The 21,249-nt window shown below is 31.2% G+C and overlaps 1 long non-coding RNA gene across 2 annotated transcripts; it reads left to right on the top strand.

Annotated features, from left to right (window-relative positions):
* Positions 1-15,236: 15,236 nt before the first annotated feature.
* Positions 15,237-16,249, top strand: LOC149260703 (uncharacterized). Of its 2 annotated transcripts, XR_016248324.1 has the most exons (3): positions 15,237-15,535; positions 15,624-15,692; positions 15,836-16,249. It is a non-coding gene; the product is annotated as an uncharacterized LOC149260703 (long non-coding RNA). The 2 variants fall into 2 exon arrangements; XR_016248323.1 differs by having other exon boundaries at positions 15,624-16,249.
* The last annotated feature ends 5,000 nt before the right edge of the window (positions 16,250-21,249 follow it).

Genomic DNA, 21,249 nt, shown 5'->3' with positions numbered 1-21,249 from the left:
ACACCCTGTTTACAAAAATCTCTATCTTTCGCTCTATATATCTCACCTCCTTACATAGATTCTCTTATATAAGAAATTATAAAAAGGAGGGATCGTGTACGATCCATGAATTTCTCCCACAATCGTTCAACAACCTCTAAATCTCTCTATACACATACATGGAAGGTTAAATTACATTAAATAAGTCTTCTAGTGCCTTTACCATTCCATCATTTTAACCTTGTTTTAACAAAATTTGCCTCCTGGTTTGCACATTTGTCCACGTCTCCTCCTTCCCAGCTTTGGATTCCTCTTTTAATGAAGAGTGCTCGGATGCTCTTGCATCAATTACATAGATATTTCTACTTTTTTAGATATATATTTGAGTCAGTTTTACTTTATATTTGGTGAGTATTTGTTGGAACCATAAATACAAACTATATAATTTACAAAATCTTATTATATGAAGAGTTTTTCACAAAAATAAAAACATTTATGTATTAAAAACACATTTTAATTAATTAAATACCACAGTGTAATAAAAAATTATGTTATCTCTCCCAACAAATTTAAAATTAATAATTAAGTTACACTTTTATTTTTTAACATTTTTTTTAAATTATTAATATTATAAATAATAAATCTCAAAAATCTCATGGAAACTCCTTCCAATCCTGATAATAAGATATTCATATCAAGCATACCTAAAAAGAAAAAGAAAAACAATTATGTTCCCTAGCAATGTAGCCAACCACTCTCATCTCTAATTGCCACTAAATATATTTTAGTGTAATATTTAAATAGATATTTGGTTTTGACACCTGAAATTAATACAATGATAGTGTGCCATGCACATATATTAATTAAAAAATACTAATGAAAAAATGGAAACCTACAATATCTAGTGAAAGTAGGGGATTTCAAAATTGGGAAAGTGTATTGGGTTCATATTGGTGGGGAGTTAAATAATGTGAATTTTAGAGGTATTTTCCAATATATAGTCAAATTAAGGGTATTGTTTAGTACGCCACAAACACAAGTGATATGCTAGAGTTTCATTGAGTGAAGCCCCCATGAACTATGTTGACATTTTCTTCTGAATATGGATTCATTGGTAGACTGTTTAGTCTCAATTTTTTTACATACGTTAGACTCTGGTGATGATACTTGTGGTGAGTTGAACTCTTCCCATAGTAGACCTTCGTAAACATCAAGAGGTATCCACTTCATCAATAGTTCAAGTAAGCACATAAAAGGCAAGTAAGTCTGGAACTCATGACCATCCAATGATATTTTTCGAGGTAAGAAAACCCATTAAGCTTTTGAAGGAGAAGCTTTTCTTTGTCCAAGTATTACGCCATGATTTTGGGTTTACATATCGTGAGGCTCTAGTGTTAGTAAAGTTTAGCTCACCCCTAAAATGTCAGAAGACTTGGAGGAAAGTGGTGATGGAGTGCAAGGCAACATGTAGGGTGAGCCATTTGGAAGATCATTTCAGGGTATGAGTATGACCACGAGGAGGCGAAACTTCGTAAGATTTATTCCACCAAAGGGTTGTCTGTAAAGGAGAGAATGGAGAAAATAAGGGCAATGGGTCTTAAGAATTAGGTAGGGGATGAGTCCAGGTTCCACATTAAGAAGATTTGGTTGTTCTCCAGAGAAATTTTGGATGAGGACAGATTGCTCGATGGGTTGAAACCTACAAAATCCCTTCACAGTGATTTTGATTATCAGAGTGACAACTTTCTTAATTCTCTTCTTCCAATGGATGGGACATCGCTTATTAAACATTTAATGATTTTATTTTATTTGTTTCCTAATCATAGGATTTTATGCAAGAATGTATAGAGAGATGTTACAGTTTGGATTTGGGGGATTTCATATTTTGTCATGGAATCAAGTACACATTTTGTTTCAAGTGTCTTAGTTTAGGAAGATGTATTTTCTATGCAATTTTCTTAGAGAGTTGGTTTTGAAATTAAGATACTTCTATTTTCTTTGGTTTAAAAATGTGTATGGCGAGGCAGTTTGATCGAATTGCACGTGGGAAGATGAGTGGAGTGGAGATCCTTTGAAACAATAGAGTTGAATGCCACATGAATTGAATGGATTGTTCTCAAGGTTATTACCGGGTATTCTTCATTGTTACTTAAGCCTCAGACCCTTGAAATTAAACTTAATAACCTAGTTGGTACAAATTACACTCGAGTTTATCATATGAATATAAAATTTCATTTTTATGGAGGTAGTGAAAAATATGGGTTTGATAAAGGGTTTGTAGATGTCATTCCACCTATTTCATTGCCTAGTTTTAAGATTGACATGGATATGTTCTGTGTGTTATACATCTATTAAGTAGGTAGATGGAGGATTGAGTGCGATGGATTTTGGATTTTGATGTTTTGTAATCCAATGTTGTTGTTATATATGGATGCAAACTGAGAAGGTTATTGCACATAACCCTACATACAAAGAAATAACTTGTGAGAAGAAGGATATCAAACAAGCTAAAGCTGAGATGAGAGAAAAAATTGCCAGGGTTGAACATAGAGCTGAAAAAAAAGAGGTAATGCAAATTATTCACATTCATAAAAACCACCATGGTGTAAGAATTATTGGTGGTGGTATTGTTCATTGGTCTAAGTGATCACCTATCACAATCTAAAAGGCAACAAAAATTAAGATTTAATGTATATAGCATGACGCATGAAGCCCAACTTGTCTGTTAGTGGTGGTACTATGTGTGTATATTGTTAAAGGTTGTGGATCCAATTTACCCTCCAAGCCACCAATTTACTCTCCATGACCCTCCAAGTTGTAGGCATAGATTGAATGTCATCACTATAATTTCATCTTCATAGTAGGATAAGCCCATCTATGAATAGGGGGAAGAAGGATCTGCATTACTTTCCAATGTGGAAGACGACGGGACGAGTTGGATAAACCATCCCAAAATGTCTACAGAGGGATTCGATCAGGGAACCTTTTTGTGGATGTAGCATTGTGTGTTACAGAGAGGAAAGCCCAAATAAAGAACTCTTGAAAACTAGCTGAAGGAATTCGTATGAAGGGGGAAATAAGGTATGAGGTTCCCTTGTCACTGTTGAAACTGTCATCCTCAACACTTCACACTTCCACATGTCAAATTTTGATTTCTGCAAGGGGGATGAAAATGGACACATCTTATTGGTTTGGGTGAACAGTGCCTGCTCACCCCAAGCCCGCAGAGAAAAATCATAATTATATGTCAAATTTATTTTTTGTAATGGCCCACCTTCAAATAATGAGAATATTATCAGATATACAGGGCATCCATATGATAGCTACATATTCATAACCTACACGTATTGCAATAGTATACATACCCACTAATATGGAAAAATATTTAAACTTAAGTTAATAAATGAATCATCAAAGTAAATTCTAACTTATCAAAATATAATGACAATATATTAAGTTAGGTATTTAGTAGGTATATCACCCTTACATATACAAATGATAAATCCTTAATCAAAGGAAAATTACAATTATTTAAATAAATAAAATAATAAAACAATTTAATTAAAATTATAAATTAAATTAATTTAATTTAATATTTGAATAAAGTTAATATTAATAAAAATAATAAAAAAACTACATATATAAAATCTATCCTCTAAAAAAATATATCCTCTAAAAAGATGAACCATCTCAATTAAGAATTATTAAAAGGAGAATCATAAATCAAATATGGATAAAAATATTTGATCAAATCTATAACATGTAGGGCTCCACATAACAAGGAGGAAGAAGAGCGGCAAACTGGGGAAATAAAAATAAGGGAGTACGACTGAGTCGGGGGGAATTATTTTATTGAGGAAATGAAGTGCACGAAAGAGGAAATTACTGAGAAAGTTACAGATTGAGAGAAGCCTAAATTATTTTTGAATTTTTGGGGACCGAGGTAGAGTACCTCATTTGTGAAGTACTTTGAAATTGGTTACTAATGTCATGCCTAGTTTGGTTGGGAGGTTTTGGTCATTTTCATAATGAAAACAAGAAGAACAGCCACCAAAAACATTGTGAGATAAAAGTTCGATTCAAGAACACTCCAAACAAAATTTACAAATAAATATTTATTGATGATTAATCAAATTTCAAATAATGTCCACTTTTCTCATAAATTTAAAAGTTCAATTATGTAAGAATGATAAATTAAAAGTTCAATTATGTAAGAATGATAAATTAGAACTTTATCGTTGTTATGGACTTTAAATTTATCGTTGTTATGGGCTTTAAAGAATTAAAGTTATTTATTTATTAAAATAATTTAAAAAATTACAATTTGAATAAAAATTATATTATTATTATATTTAAATTGAAAAAAAAAAACTTTAGTCTATATTTATAAAATATTGAGCATGTAAAGATATAATGGAAGTTTGAAAGTACATACATATGGTGTGGAACAATGTGACTTCTCTCCCATGGAAACATTTATTATTATAAAATTTGAAAAGATATAATAAAATGAAATTGTAAATATAATTTAATGGGTCAAAATATTTTTGCTAATATTTTTAGAATTTTTAGAATTTAGGTTTTTGTGATCTATAATGAATTAAGAAAAAATTTCAGTAGAAATCATTTTAATTGTTATTATTTCTCAACTCAAAAGTTTGGTGTTTTCAACACCTTAGTGACAAGAGCTTTAAGAATTTATGATGACAACCATCTTAATGAAGAGAAAACATCTCCTAAGTGTTTTTTTTAATAATGAGTATAGTAGACACCAATGTATTAAGGCTTTCCTCGGAGCTGAAAAAGGTCCTAGTGCTAAGAAAGATACCAAGGATTGATTTTCTGGTGTTCATTTTCCTTTTATCCAAGGGACCATTGACAAGATTGCGAGGATCCTAAGGAAGCATAAGGTGGCTTCAGCCTTTAGACCTTTAAGTAACATCCGCAACTCTCTTAGATATGTAAAATACTTAGTGGAACCCAAGAATATGAAGGGTGTTTACGTTATCCCATGCTCTTGTGGGAATCCCTACATTGGTGAGACTGGTTTCTCGATTAATCAAAAGATTCACGAGCATGCTGCTGACATCAAGCATGGAAGGAATCACTCCTCTACTTTTGCAGAGCATGCAGATAAATTTAAGTACCACATCTGCATTGAGGAGGCCAAGTCATTACTAGGGTTATCCATTTCCATCATCATAAATTGAGGGAGGCCCTAGAAATCGGAAAAAAAAAAACCCCAATAATTTGAATAGAGATGATGGCCGGATTATTAGTAGAAGTGGGTTCTTGTCATGTCCTCCTAGTTTTTTAGGTTTCTTTTTGGGATTTATTTTGTTTTTTTATTTATCTATGTAGATTTTTGTGTCCTTTTTATAGTATTTGTTGTTGGTTTATTCTTCATTAGAGCTTATTTCTTGATGTTTCGTGTTTTCTTAAGTATTTTATCATCTTATTCGTTCTTAACTACTTTTAGTATTTTTGTTATTTGTTTAATGGGTCTTAGCCCCATATTTTATTGTTTATCCTATTTTATTTATTGATTACTTTTCTTTGAATATATATATTTCTTTTGGCTTGTGTATATTTTTGTTTTATTTTATTATTTTCCATTAATTATTTTTATTGATTAAATGATCTTGTTTCGATTAGGGCCTTGACTCCTTTTTATAATTTTTGACTTTCCTCCTTGTTTGGAGTTTCACTTCTTTTTTTCTTTTTCTTTTTTTATTTGAGTAATAGAATTTTTAAAAAATATTTGATTTTAATAAATTAATTTGAATATTATTTTTCAAAAACTAGTCGTTTAATATAGCACTTACTTATTAATATTTGTTTTTAATAAATTAATATCAGCATTCAAATATTGTTGTTCAGATATAGTTGTTACCTGAAATTATGGTCTCTACATTGCTCTCTATTTAATCCTTTTCCATGGTCCACCTCTTCATATGCTCCTAATGATACACCACACTTGTTGGTTCAAAACGCGTCGGCTAAAAATTTCTCTTATGTGATTTCTACTGAAAAACTTTTCTTAATTTTTAGAATTTTTAGAAAATTCAAAAGATATAATAAAATGAAATATAATTTGATAGGTAAGTGGTTTGTATTCCCTAAAACTCTTTCTATTTGGCTAAGAGCTTGTTTTCCTCAGACGTAAGGAAATACGTTAACGACCCAAGACCCAGAGGCATTTGGCAAGGAGTAAAAGACTGCCCTCTTAAGGACCACCAATGGGTTATTCTAGGTGGTTGCCCCCTTAAGGATCACCAGTGGGTTATTCCATGTGGTATGATTTTCCTTGATTAACAGTGATGAGTCAACTTACATTCCCGATTAACAATAAGAATTAATTTACCACAAAATTATAATAGATTTTTCCACTTATAAAAAAATAATATGTTATAAATTATTTTTTCTTAATTTTTTTTTTTTCTAAAAATTATATTTTTCTTTTGAAATCTTAAAAACAAATATTGAAAATTTCCAAAACGTCGAATTTATTAAATATTTAATTTTAAAATTCTAACTTTAAAATAAAATATATAAATTTCAATAAATTTATACTAAATTATTGAATTAAAAAATTAATTAATTTAACTTACTTTTTCATTTAAATAATAAATTAGTCTGTAAATTCAACTATTTTGATTAAAGACTTTCATTGTTCATATTGATAGTGCTTAATTTAGTATTTTGGGTAATTGAGAGAGCTTATCAAAACTCTTAATTGTTCCTAATTATTTCATAATAATCGTTATAATCGAAATGAAATGCATTTATTTATTTATTATTTGGATTAAAAGACGGGAAAACTCTTTAATACTTTGATATAGGGGAAAATAAAACTAATTTTAATTAAAATTCTGAAAATATGGTTTTACTCCATTTTAATATTTAATATTTATGTTTTAAAAAATGAATTAAAGCAGGTTAATATATAATCTCTTAGCTTTAAATAAGTCTTAAATAGTATAAGATACAAAAAGTTATATATTATATATTAGTTAAGTTTTAAATAATATATACATATATTTATTTATTTATTTATTTTAGAATATAATTTTAATTTTAATTTAATTATTAATAATTATTAAGTAGATAGTAGAGATTTAATTTTTTAAAAATATTTTTAATAATATAAAATGAAGGCTAAGATTTATTTTCAAAATAGTTATGGTTTTTTAGTCTTTAAAATAAATTTATTAATTAAAAATTGTTATATAAACAGTGTCATGTGAAATGATTTATGGTTTTTTTGGGTATGTAGTATTGATAAGTGATGGTATTGTAATATACCATATTTACAAATTAAAGATCTCTATCACGAAGTTAGAGTGAATCTCCATAATTAAGAATCTTGTTAGATGTTTCTTTTAAATTCATATATGTTTAATTGTATATTAATTTTTTTTTTATCAATATCAATAATAATAATAAAAGTTGTAATTTAGTTTAGTTTTTTTTAACAACTGGAGATATATGATAAATTAAGCATTTAGACACTTACTAAGGATTTATGCCTATCCACATTTACTAACCATTTAATTTATATGCCTATACTAATTATGGAGTACATTAAAAATGGTTATTTTTACCATCATTATATAATCACTCATTTAATAAATAACCCTATATTAATATGACTTATGAGGTGTAGATCAATTAGTTTGTGTTATATTTAGTCTTTACCACATTACAAGATCAAACTTAAATAAAAAAAATTAAGAATAAAAATACTTTTTAAGAGAAAAAACTATCTCAAAAAAATATTAAGCTTAACCTATATCAATATACTAAATTTAATGAAAAAATACATTTAATATATTTAACATCCAAAATTATTTATAGTTAGAAATAGTTTAAAAATTAAGATAAATCTACTTAATATGATGAGCAAAAACATGTCTCTATATTCGCACCTAAGGTTGAAAAAATTCTTAAAGTTCGATATCGTAATGTTTAATGTTAATAAAATGTTTTGCCCAAATGTGTGCTGGGAATAATATACGCATTTACTATGAGTTGAGTAAAAAGTGACATTGAAAATGATAAAAGAGTTGGTATTCACACATGAATGAAGATAATCTAAATTTTCTATTGTAGAGATTTCTCCACCCAATGTACTTTTTATATAAAATAGACCTTCGCTTTTTTCCTATAAGAGGTTGACAAATCTTGAATATGTTGTGGACTATGAAACTTGTGGTTGGGAATGGTTTGTTAAAATTCTATGAATGCACATTGTCCGTGGATTGAATTCTTTTCATTCGATGTATGACATTTCTTACTTGATGACGTCATGTTGATTGAGATCATCAACATGGACACAACAATCATGGTTGACAACTTCACTGCATGTAGTTATAATGGAGTTATAATGACGTCATGTTGATTGAGATCATCAACATGGACACAACAATCATGGTTGACAACTTCACTGCATGTAGTTATAATGGAGTTATAATGGTTAGAGGATTGTAATCTTAAATACATTATTTTAGGTATGGAAGAACAAAATATAATTTTTTTGGTGGACACAAAAATCATGGTTGACAATTTCACTACCTGTATTTATGATTATAGGATTCTAATTCTAAATACGTTATTTTATATATGGAAGAACAAAATATAATTTCTTTTCATAGTGAATATAGGGCTTGTTATCATAGTTATAATCGTTATAAGATCGTAAATCTAAATACATTATTTTATGTATGGAAGAACAAAATATAATTTCTTTTCATAATGAATGTAGGGCCATGCTATTACAAATTTGATGTTGATACATGTGTTTGAGTTATATCTATAAAATTGTCATTTCTAGTACTAAGAAATTTTTTCCAGTGAGTATGGGGCAATGCTATCAAAAACTTGATATTGATACATTTATTTAGTGACACTGTAAAAAATGTCATTTCTTTTAATTTCTTTATGATTAACTCCATGCATAAGAAAATACATATATTTTTGGTGAAAATTGATTGTTTACCTTAAGGGATTTTTGATGTTTCTTAACAAACAAAAATGAAAATGAAAAAAGGAAAAAAGTTAAGAAAAAAAAAGGAAAGAGAACAAAATTGTAATTTTATAATTTTAAATATAAAATCTAAACCAATTCCATGCAAGAATGTTATTGTTATCAATTTTTTTCTTAAAAAATTGTCTTTATTATTAAACTTAGGGAGAATTCGAAAATTCTTTTGTGATTGTATCGTAATTAATTGTCATTTCATTGTAAATTTGAGAGTTGAAGGTTGAGTAGTTGGAAGCTAACAATGGACTCTTGGAATGTAGAGAAGAGCTTGAGGAGTGAAGCTTCCATGTAGGATACTTGAGAAGAGCATCAAACCAACAATACATTTCAACTATATTTCATTTAATTTTACTTTGCAGTACATAATAGAGTTTTATAATGTTTATATCTCTTTCTTTATAGTTTATATTTCTATTATAAGATATGTTATGTGGAAATCGTTCTTTATTGACTTTATCAGGTTTCCATGCATTGGGATTCTTGTCTAAGTTTCAAAATTTTATTTTTTAAACAATAAGCATATCTTAGAAGTAGACAAAGACTTAAAACCTTCACCCCAAGGGTTGTTTCTATCCGTTGGTGGCATTGTTAGAAAGATGGCATTAGTAATCCAAGATGTCATGAAGTTCTCCAATTTAATTCCCATGGGCTTCTGTGCATTATGTCTACACCACCTACTTTACATTGGGTACTATCCTTTAAATGAAGGAGACATATTTGGTGTTTCCCAATAATTAATTTATGACAAAAAATAAAGAAAGAAGGTCTTAAAATCTTCTATGAACTTTTCTATCCATGGTAGAGAGAACATACAAATATTTCATGTTAAGCAACAATGAGCATGGTGAAAAGAGTTAAATTAGTACTACTTGTTATGATTGAGGTGGCCATCTAGGTGCATCTAAATAATGGTCATGGTTTTTAAAATTTTTAGTTTGTAAACTTGTGAAACATTATTTTGGAGCTTTCTCATGTGTTTTTCACCCGAAGTACACGTAGCTTGGGGAGTTTATTCAATGCTTTAATTTCATTTTGAATGTGATAAGGAAGACCTAAAACATAAAATTAATGAAACACTATGGTCTTGAAAATTGTTTCTTCTTGTGGACAACTCAGATTCATCCCACTCAAAATTATTGTTTAGCTCTAGTTTTATCATAGGTTTATGGTCTTGAATATTAGAGATTTTGTCTCATAAGGCTTTATTGGAATCTATAAGTTATATTTTTAACCTCTTATTATGGGATTTTTCCGAGTGAGTGTAGTTAACAAATATATTCTTAGAGATAAGTTGTGACCATTCTAGGAAGTTTGTATTGCATTTCATATTACTGAGATTTTACCATTTCATTCATGAATAGTTTAGGTTTTACTATTTTACTATGTTCTTTGCAATATCTCTATTTTATTTCATTTATTATTGATATCTTCATATTTTTTTTAACATAATTTGGATTAGAGGTTTCAAAGAAGTATACTCCTTGTTGTTTTTCTATGCATGTTCTCGATGAGGTCAAGGTATAGAAAGTTGGGCTTGCAACTGACTAAACCCGGTGAAGACTTCCCTTGTCAATTAAAGTGGAGTCACATGGAAAAAGGAAAAGGCATGGGATGGTATATGATATCCTATTAAGATTATTCTTGAGGAAGCCCTCAGGAATGGGATGATAGATAATTTCAATCAAGTCTTTCACAAATCCCAACTACGATGGAAACACCTTTTGACACAAGTAGTCATTAAATTGAAGGTATGATGCCCTTTAAGATTATTCTTGAGGAAGCCCTCAGGAATGGGATGATAGATAATTTCAATCAAGTCTTTCACAAATCCCAACTACGATGGAAACACCTTTTGACACAATTAGTCATTAAATTGAAGGTATGATGCCCTTTAAGATAAAGGTTAGCTTCGACATTGATATTCCTTTGCTTGAATGGAGCATAGAAGTAGAAACTCTGGATAAATGGTTAAGTCTACCAGAGGGATTTTACTATGTTAATAATATTTCGAAAAGTGAAAGTATCACCTTCATGCTCCTTGTGATCCAAAATTAGATCTACATGTATCATATGAATTTATTGATGCTATAGATGAGAGAGATTCAATTTTGATGCATCTCAATGATGATGTTTTGTAACACCCCTTCCTATGTATTTAGACTAAACATATAATTTATAAAAATAAATCACGATGATGTGAAGTGTTGCATCCCATTATACCACACATTACTTATAGTAGGTGTGCATTTATTACTATATCATGTAAAGAAATTAATAAAAATATTTATTTATTTATATTTGGTCTTATTAATTTTGTATTAATGCATAGGCTTACCAATATGCTTTTAGAAGTAAACATAAAAGTTAGGCATGAAATGAATTGTTTTGAAGCAATACTTTACCATGAAATCAAGTCATTATTTAAAGAATTATAAGAGTTCCTTAACCATTAAGATTCTTGGGCAAGGTTGGTGGGGGGATCTATCATCATAAATTGTCAGGGATCCATCGCAGATAAGGTGGGATGGGGGTGCAAACCAACCCAAATCGATCTAAACATAGCATGGAGGGAAGCCTCATTAAACCAAGAATGACTAAACATAGAAGGAGGTCAAGGTCCCAAAACATAAAAAAAAAACTAGAGACAGATGGGAAGATGATCAGATATAACCTCTGAACAAATCCATGAATGATATTTGCCTAGCTTGGAAGTCAAATATTCAGAAATGAGAAACCTGTCAAACCTCTTAGCTACCCCACAAGTACTGTCACTAGCATTACACCAAGTTGCACCCAAAGGGATAGGTTGAGGATCAATAAGACTAGCATCCAAAATAATTCGAGAAATAAAATCTGAAAAGGGATTGGGATGAGTCGAATGACACCATATCTTCCAAGCCGACATTGCAAAATTAAGGTCACCCAAGAAAATAATATTTTAAGTTTTTAGCATCCCACTACAAGAAATTTTATGCCAGAAATGCCTCTGGTCTCGGTAGGGGCCATAACGATTCACCATAACAACATCGCCATTAAAACCTATGAAAAATGAAAAATAAACTATACCCGCCATAGATGAATAAGGTTGAAAAATAACTTCAATTGGGTTCCAAATAACCGCAAGACCACTCGAATGCCCATCCATATCCACTACACAAGCATGCCAACCAGAACATATTTTTGATAGAGATTCTAGCTTTAAGAAAAGGAACAATGGTTTCGTGGAGCAAAATGATAGAATGATGTTGTACATAAATCATTCTACAAAGGGCGTGAAGTTTAGGAGGGCCCTCGACTCCCATAATATTTAAGGAAATAATGATCATTTAAGGCCCTGGGAGGAGGAATTTTGAGCTCTAAGTTCTTGCAAGTATTCCAGGTATATAACAATATCAATGAGAAGGTTGTTCTTAAGGAGATCATTAAATTCAATGATCTTCCGAGAATATTTCTTCTTTTGAGAAGGGATGGACTAAAAGGGAGAAAGAGGAGCGTCCTTAGGGGAAGAAGAAACCTGGGAGGGAGTAAAAGAAGGGATAGCTAGAACATTCAAAGAGGAAAAACGTGGGGATCCTAAAACCCCAGAATCAAAGAGAAAGCCTCTTTAGTTGGCGTAGAGGAATTCAAGGGTTATGCTTTAATGAGACATTTTAAAAATGGGAGAAGATGAAATATTTAACAACTCCACCTTCATGAAGAGGTGGGTTAGGGAAAACAGGGGTCTCAACAGAACAAACTTCCACTGAGGTGGAAACAAGAGGACTATTAGCAATATTGTCCAATATATTGATATCGGCTTCAGAGAGAGAGTTTATGAGCTTACTGGCGATGGAATCGTTTATGGATTATGTTGATTGTAATAGTTTCCAAGTAGTTGTGTCCTCAAAATTTGTCCATGATCACTTCCCAAGAGCATCAAGAGAGGAAGCAATTTTTCCAGCAATAACGTGGTCATATGGTGAAGAATGGGCTAATAGACCCTCGTCCAAACCATGAGTAATAGTCTCTAGGGTAGCACTCCCGCGAAAACCTTTGGGTAGTTGAATCTAGAAAGAGTTTGCGAGTTGGTGTCCACTGAAGACAAAGCGAGCCATTCGACGCCTCAGGATGATGAGGGGATGTTGAAGTTAGTAGATGATTACAATATGCATTAGAGAAATTTTGAGGTCTGAAATGGGTCTCCTAAGGAATATTATAAAATACTAGTGGAAGTAATAAAATAAGATTAGATTACATCATCAAATTTTAGAGGTGAAAAAAGAACTATTTTTCAACTTATCTCCCTACAGGTTTACTCAAATTTCGAGTGGGAGCACTCGTTGGATGTGGAATTTTATTCCTCATCCAAAGAGTACCCATGTTTCATACTTTTGATGGACCTCACTACACAAAAAATTATAAACACATAAGAAAAAACGTGGTTGTAATCACATTTTTCATGTATTTCTCATTTTTCATATAACATGGTCCATCAAAAGTATGCAACATAGGTACTCCTTGGATGATGAATTAAATTATGCATACAACAAGTGTCACTGCTTGAAATTTGAGAAAAACTTTAGGGAGATAAATTGAAAATATAAGTTGAAAAAATATTTTTATTTTTTATTTTTTAATCCTTTTACTTTTTTACTTTAAAAATAGTGAATCATCCTTGAATCCTATTGGTTCTTATAAAGTTGATTTTGGTTGTACAATTTTGTTTCGAGACGCATTTTAGACCTCAAAATTCCTCTAATAAAGGTAAAACCCTAGGATCTAGGGCAATATCTTTTGAACCCTCCACCACATCTCCCACCCCTAGTAAATCAACCTTATGTTTGTTGATGCCCAATAGAGGGACTTTTGGACCAAAAGCACACTTGTCTCAACATGATGCCTTAAATTGTCTAGTTTGGTAACATGTCATACATCTAAAAGGTACCTTCCAAAAATTCAACCATTGACAGAATGATGATGCGCCCATAGTGATGTTCAGCTGCTTCGGTAACCCCATTGACAAATCCATTTCTACCAGGACCTAAAGGATATTCTTTTCCAATACAAAAACAAATTTCTCATCAAATAAAATAAATCGCCCGACACATTCATCAACCAATTTGTTACTCGCTTGGTCCATAATTCGAGGGGAAAACCAACCAATTTCACTGAAAAGTACTGAGACTTTGGTTTGTCTACCAATGGATTAAACCCAATAATCCAATGTTGTAGCCTCCTTATAGATCTTAATTAAGTCCCCTCATCTAGGAAATGGAAATGTATCGATTGATTCACCAATAATCTTATTGTAAAACAATACCCCTGATTTTCAATTTATCAAAACCTAAAATTTGATTCGAGAATAAAAAAGAGAAATGTAAAAAAATTACCCATCAAAGCACAACAAAAACTTGTCGCCCTATTAAAATACATAAGACCAAGTAACAACCCACTCTTTTCATTTATTCTATGACAAGTAGTCTTCACTTTAATTGAGTCGAGGACAATAAAATACTTTGGTCATTCTAAGGCTAAGCAGTCTACATTTTAATTGAGTTGCGGATTGGCAATCAATATTATATTTTTAAATAAAGTAAGATATATCATATATAGATCGATATAAATAAATTTTAAATCTAATTATATCACTCAATCTTAATCTTTATAGGGTTTGTTATTTTATCAATAATTATAATCATAAAATACAGTCTGGCATGATATAATACTCGTTCCTCATGTGCAAACACCTGTAGCGTAAGCAAATATATTGTGAAGAGTTAAAAAGTGCTTTTGCATTTTTCCAGATCTCTAATTTGAGTTTAAATACAGAGGCGACGGTAAAGTAATAGATTCTAGCAGAATAAGTGGAAGTAGAAAAAGAGTAATCGAGAATGGAAAATCGTATCACCGAGTGCTCACCTCCCCTTGCTTATGGGAAAAGGAGCCATTTTTCTCAATCCATGTGTCATGCCTCCATGCAGGATAATTTTTTTTTATTAACATTAACCATTATGTAATTGTCCCTCCCCAAGGATAACTAAGCGTTAGGTTTCTCCCTCCTGCTTCTGTTGCACTCCACGTGTCCTAGGCATAAGAGCTGATGTATTGTTATATCTTGGTTTAAATGGAGTCTCATGCATGTCACCACGCGGCATTAATGAGTCATTCTATGATTTTTTGTCCCCAATACATGAATGCCTTATCCGATATTTCAAGTGGATTAATTTGTGTCTGGTTCCGTGTTGTACAAGGCCGGCAGACTGGTCTATTCCATTGCTTTGCATGGTAAACCCCACTGCAATGACGGTGGAGATCGCTTCAATCAATCCAACGGTGAAGGAGCAATATGTTTATCACGGGCTGCCCAACTATAGTGCCGAGGGTTTCGGAATTAGCTCATTTGGCTTCGCTGAGGCTTTCACTCTGAGGTTCCATCCGGGCTCCCCTGTGCGCTCAGAACCAAGCACGGGCTTACAGATCCCGCCCGAACACTGGTAGATGGATCAGCTATCCCGCAGGTAACGATGCACAAAGGTATGGTCACTTTACGCCACTTTATCTTGCGCTTCTTGGTTTCATTCTCAAGAATAGCTCTCGTTGACTTTGGGTTTTACAATCGCAGGTAACAGGCTATGGGAATAGCCGACAATTCCTGAGACAGTGCTATACACTTACTGGGCGACCCTAGCGGGTAAGTTCCTCAACAAAGGAACTCAGTTTATGTTTCTTTGGATGGATATTGCTGTAGACAACTTAGCTGGTTCTGGAGTTTAATTTATGTTCTATGGTTGCGTTTACTTATGCATGGGTGCCTTCCTTCACGCGGCGTTCTAGCCATGGCTAGGGAGTAACCCCCCTCTTTGCCAGCATGGATTTTCCAGGTATGGAAACTCTCCAGTCGCAGCTTTGCTTGCTGCTCCCGTGATCTTTGCTCTGCCTCGAAAAACTCTGAGACTTTTATTACTTAATGGGCAAGGGATTTGGAGGGTATTCCACCCTGCCCAAGCTCCAGTTGTACTGCAATATTTTATGTAAATTTAATCACAAGTTTTTTGGGACCGGCTACAGCTTCTGTCCGTCCCTATGTATATACATTTTTCTGCGCATACATGTTTTATGGGAAACTTCTGTTGTAGACTAGTCTTGCAGTTTTAGCCCTGACAGGGGTATTCCACTCCATGGCTACCCTGTGCAGGAGCTTTCAATCTCTTTAACTATGAATTTACAGTTTTTGCACAGCTTGATTCACGTTTTGCTCTCTTTTAATGCGATAGTTGTACGCACAGTTTTAATGATGTTAGATATTCACTGTATAATTTGTTTTACATGTAAACTTGTCTTTCTTTCCTCCTTGCACTGGGCTGAGTCAAGCCCTTACACACGCCCTGTAGCCTTTCTGAGCCTTTTCCAAGGCTACGGGGTTTGAGTTCGGTATGCTAGGGCGAGGTTGAGACACTTAGCGTGTAATTCCCACCCAACCTATGGCTTCCCACTCTCAAAATTGCCAGTTTCCCAGGCTCTTCCCTCTACTAGCCTTGGTAGAAGGGCGGTCTCCTTCCGCCACACTACAAACAGCTCAACATAAATACAGTAATCACTGACACTGTCACGGAAAACCGTAAGGGTTCCTAGTTTCGGTTTCTTTTAAGCAAAGGGTGTTCCTGGTTTAAAATAAAAGCATCTTCATGGCTTGACTTGGGGTTATCCCATTTTAAATACTTATGTCTATAACAGCAATCATGATTTCAACCTAAACCTTGATATTGCTTGGGAATACTAGTGCGACACTCAGCCTGTTTCAGGTTTGTCTATGTTGTTTCAAGTGACCCTTGTTTCAGTTGCTTAGAATTTTCCCCTTGAGCATTTGTTACAGGGGTTGCTGTCGGCCTGAGGGAAATCTTGTCTTGTATTCAGGTTCTAAAGTTCTGGTTATCTTACAGGATAAATTTCTTTACAGCAAACTAATTCTGTTTACCTCTATCACATACATTCAACAGTCAAGTCTTCCAGATTGTTAAATCTCGAGTCTGAGGATTGGTCCTTTTCATAAGGATGGGTTACGCTGCAGGATATGAGTCTCGCTTTACCGACTGTCCTCTGTCGCTAATATTAGTTTTAAAGAAACTAGGAACTTCTCATTACCTTATTATGTACTCTTACACCCTATTCAAAAACACTGCTACTTACAGGAATTAAATACTCTCTCATTTGAATAAAGGCAGAACCTCATACCTGTGTTGTCCTCCGTAGATGCACGCCCGCCTCTGCTTCCTTGATATGGTCAACCTGCCTCTGCTTCCTTGATATGGTCAACCTGCTTCACTGTAGCTAGTCTACCACCCGACCATGATACCTGTGTTGTCCTCCGTAGATGCACGCCCGCCTATGCTTCCTTGATACAGTCAACCTGCTTCACTGTAGCTAGTCTACCACCGGACCATGACACTGTCTTTCAAGACCCGTCTTCCCCCTTTCTTGCTCAAAGAAAACGGTCAACCTCCGTCAACCTGCTTCACTGTAGCTAGTCTACCACCCGACCATGACACCTAGCTACCACCCGACCATGACACTGTCTTTCAAGACCCGTCTTCCCCCTACCCGTCTTCCCCCTAGCTTGCTCAAAGAAAACCGTCTTTGCAACCCTAGCTTGCTCAAAGAAAACCGTCTTTGCAAGTTGCAGAGCTCCGTCTTTGCAAGTTGCAGAGCTACTCTTACCATCTGATCCTCACTAGAATTTCCTTTACTGTGTCTCTCTCATTTTCCTCCCCTTCCTGGAACCCATTCCATAGTTAGGGAGCTTAGGGAAAAGCAGTTAGGGTTTTTGCAACCATTTTTTTTTCTTTTTTACTTTAACTATATGAACTTTTAACTATATGAACTCCTTAGAAGTACATATCATCCCTATTAGGGAAATTATTGCACAATTCCATTTCTGAAATAAAATAAACATTAATTAATTAATTCATTCATGCAACACATAATAATCATCATCCTTTCATTCATCATCCTTACACCATGATTTGGGGCATCAGCGAATGGAGTTAGACTATTTTTCCAATCCCGCACAAAGCGAATGGAGTTAGACTATTTTTCCAATCCCGCACAAAGAATTATGGACGGCTTTCAACGTGCACCACCTGAACTATTTTGTCATTTCTTTGCTACCATTTAAATTGTTAATTTCGAAAATATTTTGGAATTGTATGGAAATAAGTGAGGTTTATTTATTTATTTATTATTTTTATCAACTTCATTCTTGAAAATATGTTTTTTATATTATTTTTATTTATTTAATTCTAGAATATTAAATAGCTCTAAAACTGAGTTAAAGGGACTTTATAACTATCATGTTATTGGTCTAATTGGTCTATTTTAATTAAATTAGATTTAAATTATTATAATTAATAATTAAAAGTATTGTATGTGAGATTTTTGAAAAGTTATTTATTTATTAAAAGTATTGTATGTGAGATTTTTGAAAAGTTATTTATTCATTTATTGATCTAATCATGAGAGATTCATTCAAATCACAAAGGTTCATTGAAATCGATAATTCAAATCACAAAGGTTCATTGAAATCGATAGGTGAATTCTATCAAAGTGCGTTCAAAGTGCGTTAGGATTTTTGAGGGTGCTGAATCTATATATACACTCAATTAATTATAATTTTGGGTAGATCTAGAATTTCTATCTAAACTAGTTTAGTTATTAATTGCTTATAATTATAATTATAGTTATTAATTTTATTTTTTGTTTAGTTATTAATTGCTTATAATTATAATTATAGTTATTAATTTTATTTTTTGTTTAGTTATTAATCGCTTATAATTATAATTATAGTTATTAATTTTATTTTTTTTATTTAATTTATTTTGATTCCATAATTATTAATTTTATTTTTTTTATTTAATTTATTTTTATTTTTATGGAATCAAAATGTTTTATTGTTAATTATAATTATTATTGTTAATTATAATTATTAATTATTTTAGATAGACATGGCAGGACAACATTTCTTCTATAACACTACAAGGAAAAATATTATATCAAGGTTTTATTTTTATTAATGGCTTATAATTATAAAATGGCTTATAATTATTATAGTTATTAATTTTATATTTTTAATCTATTTTTTATTTTATTTTTATTGATTCAAACTATTTTATTATTAAGTAGTGAAAAATATTATATCAAGGTTTTATTTTTATTAATGGCTTATAATTATAAAATGGCTTATAATTATTATAGTTATTAATTTTATATTTTTAATCTATTTTTTATTTTATTTTTATTGATTCAAACTATTTTATTATTAATTATTTTAGGTCAAGGCATGACATAACATCTCTTCCATAACACCCCAAGCCAAAAAGCTATATCACATGACTTATCACATGACTTATTTTTATTGTTGTAGGTTAAAAAATAAATAAATAAAACTTGTGATAAATGCCATGATATAAAAATAAAATAAAAACAAAGAAAATTAGGATTTAAAAACCTTTTGATAAATGACATGATAAATATTATTTAAAAATAAATAAAATTAGGAATTATAATAAAAAAGAAAATTAGGATTTAAAAATTAGGCCAAAAAGCTATATCACATGACTTATTTTTATTGTTGTAGGTTAAAAAATAAATAAATAAAACTTGTGATAAATGCCCTGATATAAAAATAAAATAAAAATAAAATAAAAACAAAGAAAATTAGGATTTAAAAACCTTTTGATAAATGACATGATAAATATTATTTAAAAATAAATAAAATTAGGAATTATAATAAAAAAGAAAATTAGGATTTAAAAACCTTTTCATAAATGACATGATAAATATTATTTAAAAATAAATAAAATTAGGAATTATAATAAAAAAGAAAATTAGGATTTAAAAACCTTTTCATAAATGACATGATAAATATTATTTAAAAATAAATAAAATTAGGAATTATAATAAAAAAGAAAATTAGGATTTAAAAATCTTTTGATAAATGACATGATATAAATATTATTTAAAAATAAATAGAATTAGGAATTATAATAAAAAGAAAATTGGGATTTAAAAATGTTTTGATAAATGAAATAATTTAAATATTATTTAAAAATAAATAAAATTAGGAATTATAATAAAAAAGAATCTTCTTTTTATCTCAATTTCATATACTCCAATGATAATTTTCCATGGCTAGAGAGCAATGATAGTTTTCTATGGCTAGAGATAAATGCTATAGTGTGTGGGCGTTGAAAAATAAAAGAACTCAAATACTAAGCGAGATAATGACCGACCAATAGAACCCCTATGAATGGAAAAGTTGGAGTTGGTTGTGCCTAAAGTGGAATTAAGAAAAAAAAAGTTTTTATCTCAATTTTTCTTTTATGAGAGAAGAAAAGAGAGTATGCAGACTGCAATGGTAATTTTTTATGGCTAGAGATAAATACTGCAATGGTAATTTTTTATGGCTAGAGATAAATACAGAGTACACATATAAATGAAAAAGTTGGAGTTAGTTAAAAAGTTGGAGTTACTTGTGCCTAAAGTGGACTTAATTATTATTTTTATATTTTTATATCTCAATTATTTTTATATTTTTATATCTCAATTTTTCTTCTATAAGAGAGAATAAAAGAGAGTACGATAATTTATATCTCAATTTTTCTTCTATAAGAGAGAATAAAAGAAAGTACGATAATTATCTCAATTTTTCTTCTATAAGAGAGAATAAAAGAGAGTACCATAATTTTCTGTGACTAGAGATGAATGAATAGAGTACACAGACAACAATGATAGTTTTTCTATGACAACAATGTCTAATGAATAGAGTACACAGACAACAATGATAGTTTTTCTACGACAACAATGATAGTTTTTCTGTGGCTAGAAATAAATGCCGTAGAATCTAGTTGTGCGTAGAGTAGAATTAAAAAAAAGAAAAATCATCTTTATATCAATTTTTTTCTATGAGAGAAAAAAAAAGATTACACAGAGTGCAATGATATTTCTATAGATAGAGATAAATAGAGAGTACATATACGGCAATGATAATTTTCTGTGGGTAGAGATAAACATAGGGTACATAGACTGCAATGATCAAACTCCCCTTAAAAACAAGGCTTCTCATTTAGAGAGTCATAACTAAATGGGTGATGTCTATGTATGAGCTGTTCTTAGAATAATCTCAATCGCAAAATGCATGCGGAGAAGCCTCTTCTTCTTTATTCCGAAACAAGTGCAGGGCTGCTACATCAAAG

The sequence above is a fragment of the Pinus tabuliformis genome, chromosome 6 (genome assembly GCF_031772625.1).
Source record: "Pinus tabuliformis cultivar Carrire ecotype Pingquan chromosome 6, CPIR1, whole genome shotgun sequence".
NCBI lineage: Eukaryota > Viridiplantae > Streptophyta > Pinopsida > Pinales > Pinaceae > Pinus > Pinus tabuliformis.
This window is presented reverse-complemented; position numbering and strand designations above follow the sequence as displayed.